Genomic DNA, 3,733 nt, shown 5'->3' with positions numbered 1-3,733 from the left:
TATGCAGAGAGAGAGAAAAGTCTGAGAGAGTGTGGATCTTTAAAAGCCAAAGTATTTAGGAAAATCCTTTTTGATCCTGTCTTCTGTGCATTAGGGGTACCCCGTTGCCAAACTCCAAGGTAGTGATAGTATATTCACAAGCGGTACACAGTATATTGGCAAACATGGTGGCCCTGCTGTGTATTTTTGAATTAGATACAATTATTGGAACTGGTCCTAGAAGATAGTTTGTAATTGTTAAAACGTCATGGGTGTCAAAACATTTTCAGTGTTAAACTTAGCTCTGACATTCTCAGAGACATAGGATGCCGCACACCGCACACTTGTCTGGGATCCATACTTCCTGTTACATTGTAGATAGACCATAGGTAGCCTATGACCACAAGGATTAGATCACTGGGATGCTGGAACTATGATCTAGCTTGGGATTAAATACCCATACTGCTTACTTGTTTTCTTCTTGATTAGTAAGTTTTGCAGAATTTGATTTTCAGGGGTTGTTCAGTGAATCATTCCTTTTAAAAATAGTGCATATTCAGGGAACTTGATGAAAGGTGTCAAGACTTCATAGTCAAATCACGTATAACACCTCTTCGAGCTTCCCCAATCACCTGCATTGAAAGGCATCATAACACAGTTAAGCTTCTTTTGGTGATAAGAGAGGAATAAAATATCTTAGCTCTTGGTTCCAAATGTACAACATGATACGAGTTGGAAAGCAGACTCACTGCTTTTTGGCTCCAAATCTCTTCATTGCTGGCTGCTGTGAAGGATGTATGTTTTCCGCAGGCAGAAATTGACAGGAATACATAAGCTGTTTTGGCAAACAGGTTTGCATTTGGCCTTTTCCAGCTGATGCTCCAAATAAATTAATGACCTTTTTAAAAATTTCCTTCCCACCTTAAAGTCAATGAAAACATAGGGCGAATGGAAAAAGAGGTTCAAAAACGGAAGCAAAGACAAAAAGAGATAGCTGAGAGAATGAGAAGAACATTAAAGCAAATTAATTTCCACCTGTTACACTGGAAAAATAATCTAGCCCTTGTTTATTAAATGTTTACTATATGCTGGACATTGAGCTGACAATTTGAATACAGGACTTTTGTTCTAATGCAGCGACAGGGCATATGAACAAGCACTTGCAATGTGATGAACAGTGTATTTATAGTATGAACAAATAATAAGGAGCACATAGAAACGTTATTTCCTACTCTTACCTGCTTTGCTGTGTATCTTTCTTTGGCAAGACATTTTTCTTTCTTTCTTTCTTTCTTTCTTTCTTTCTTTCTTTCTTTCTTTCTTTCTTTCTTTCTTTCTTCTTTCTTTCCTTTCTTTCTCTTTCTTTTTTTTCTCTCTAGTTTTTAACATTTATTGAGGATTGTTGCCCAAATCTGTCTATATCATAATGGTTACAAACTTTCCAACTCTACTACTCTTTCCAGTACATTTTGGAAGGGAAAAAAAATCTCATAATCCAAAAATCCATAACAATAAAACGATGTTGGAAACTGCCATGAAAACACAAGATAAGTGAAAAACACACTTTTCTCGGAGTCATAGGACTATAAATTCAGGAAGTACACAAAAAAATAAAAATGAATCAAACTCCTGTACATTAAATGTACAGCTTTTTGTATGTTAATCATAACTAATTTAAGTGGTTTTAAAAAAAAATCGTGCCAAAGAAAATCATGAATTTTGGCTTAATCCTGATTTAAGAATATTAACAATAATTTACCCACAATGCATGTGGTCTGCTGTATATGATAAATGATTTTATACTCAGATTGAAAATCCAATACATTTTGTATTTATGATTCAGAAGTAACTTTAAACATTTTTAAGTAGCAGAAACATACATAACAGCTATAAGTGGAAATAATCCTGGCAAAGTGTCCTGTGTTTTTACTGCAGAGACACACAATAGCAGTCTCAAGTTATTAAGAAAACATCCAAAAGTGTTGTTTTGTACAGTAAGAGTATGTTTTTGAGAGTGGGGAAAGAATAACAGCTTTCCTTTTGGTTTAAAATACTCAACGTTAAAAATAAAAGAAATAATAAAATAAAATAAGATAAAATGAAAAAAAATAAAATACTCAACATTTTGAAGTCATGAAACTGAAAAGGTAGCAGCCTCTAGAGGAGTCAGAATCCCGAGCAAAGGGAAATCCAGCATGGAAGAACACCTGTGTTTTCTCCGCGCCTCCACAATGCTCAGCTCAGCCTCCCCCTTTAAAAGAATGTTAAGGTCTTTTTTATTTCAGAAGGGTAAACATTTGGTAGTCTGAGCGACTTTTGCATCTTATTAACTGGAACGAATGGTAATTTCTGTAATGCTTTTCCAATTACAAGCATAAAAGCCTCTGCATTCCAACCCACGAAGCTGCACGTAGGCCGTGCTGGGGGTGTGAGGGTAACATCTGCACCCGCCAGCCTGGGTGCCCTGTAAACGGGACGCGTGGAAGATGTGGGCAGCCTGCTGTCCAGCTGTCAGCGACACCGCGGAGTTGACTGTAGTTCCCTTTCTACCATTAATGATAACCACAGCTGTACCCTTTTTCATTAACACCTTATTCCTCTGCACACATTCGGGGCACAGCATCTTGTCTTCCAGGTGCAGGGGAGAGGAGCGCATGGAAAATCACGGGCAGGAAGCAAGAGTATATACACTCTCCTCTGTTTTTCAGGCACCCAGGCTTGTCCTGCATGAAACTGCAGGCGAACCCAACCCTTCTTGTCTGCAGGAGGGCTTCTCCCAGGGACTGCACACTGCCTGACACCGTAGGGCTCGTGTGGCGATCCCCTGTCTCCACCTTCCCAGTCCTGGATGCAGTCCTGGACCACGAGGCAATCACAGCATCTGGAGCAAAGTTGTCACAACAACTGTATCAAGCTGCCACTTGAGGAGGGTACGTTTCATCAGAAGACAGCTTTTTTTTTTTTTTCCAGAACGTTCCAGGGACATTTCCCCCTTGTCCATCTTTTTTGTGACTGTGTGACAGTTTTGGCCTCCTTGGCAGTGACAGGAATGTTCATCTTTTGATCGGGGTAAGCATATTCGCAGGGTCATTTAATTGGATCTGATTTCTGGCCTTTGGTGCTTCAGTTGTTGGTACCAGACCATCAAAATGTCTTGGCGAAGCAGATTGGCTGGTGGCAGTTTAGAAGGTGCTGGAGGAATCGGTGTCTGCTTCCCTAGCCTTACTCTTCCATTGTCTTGTGCTGTCTTTTCTGAACAGGAAGGTCTATCTTCTTTCATAGATCTTTTCCTTTTGGCCCCATTCTGTAAGGTTCTTTGTATAACTTTGGCTCACCAGAAGGCTGCTCTTTCTCTTTGGCCTCTCCTGACACAGGTTGGAGTTTGCAAGTCAGTTAGTCTTCCCGTAACTTCTTCGTGGAGTTCTTTTGCCTTTTGTTTTCTCCATATCCAAAGAGAAGTCGCAGTTGACACAAAGAAAATTCTTACTTCTGAAATGTGGGCAAGACATTTCTTAACTCCATCCCACTGAATGATGACTAGAAGAAAATGTAAAACACCCTCCATCTCTAAGTGTAGTTGAGTGAAAAACTTATCTTTATTCTGTACTCTTAAGGAATAGGTACAGAATAGTCACCAAATTAAGCACCCACACTGGTCAGAAAGAAAATAAATGAAATGGGTATGCGTCAATGGGGAGTACTGCTTAAATGGAGAATATACGTGCCCATCTGAATGCACCCAAACTAAAAAAAG

General features: G+C 39.5%; 1 pseudogene; it reads right to left on the bottom strand.

The window, feature by feature from the left end:
* Positions 1–2,305: 2,305 nt before the first annotated feature.
* Positions 2,306–3,366, bottom strand: LOC123799568 (developmental pluripotency-associated protein 4 pseudogene; annotated as a pseudogene).
* Between the last annotated feature and the right edge of the window lie 367 nt (positions 3,367–3,733).

The sequence above is a fragment of the Ursus americanus genome, chromosome 24 (assembly GCF_024610735.1).
Source record: "Ursus americanus isolate L20-20 chromosome 24, mUrsAme1.1.p, whole genome shotgun sequence".
In the NCBI taxonomy this organism is placed as follows: Eukaryota; Metazoa; Chordata; class Mammalia; order Carnivora; family Ursidae; genus Ursus; species Ursus americanus.
Note: the sequence above shows the minus strand (reverse complement) of the source record. Positions and strands in the feature narration are given on the sequence as shown.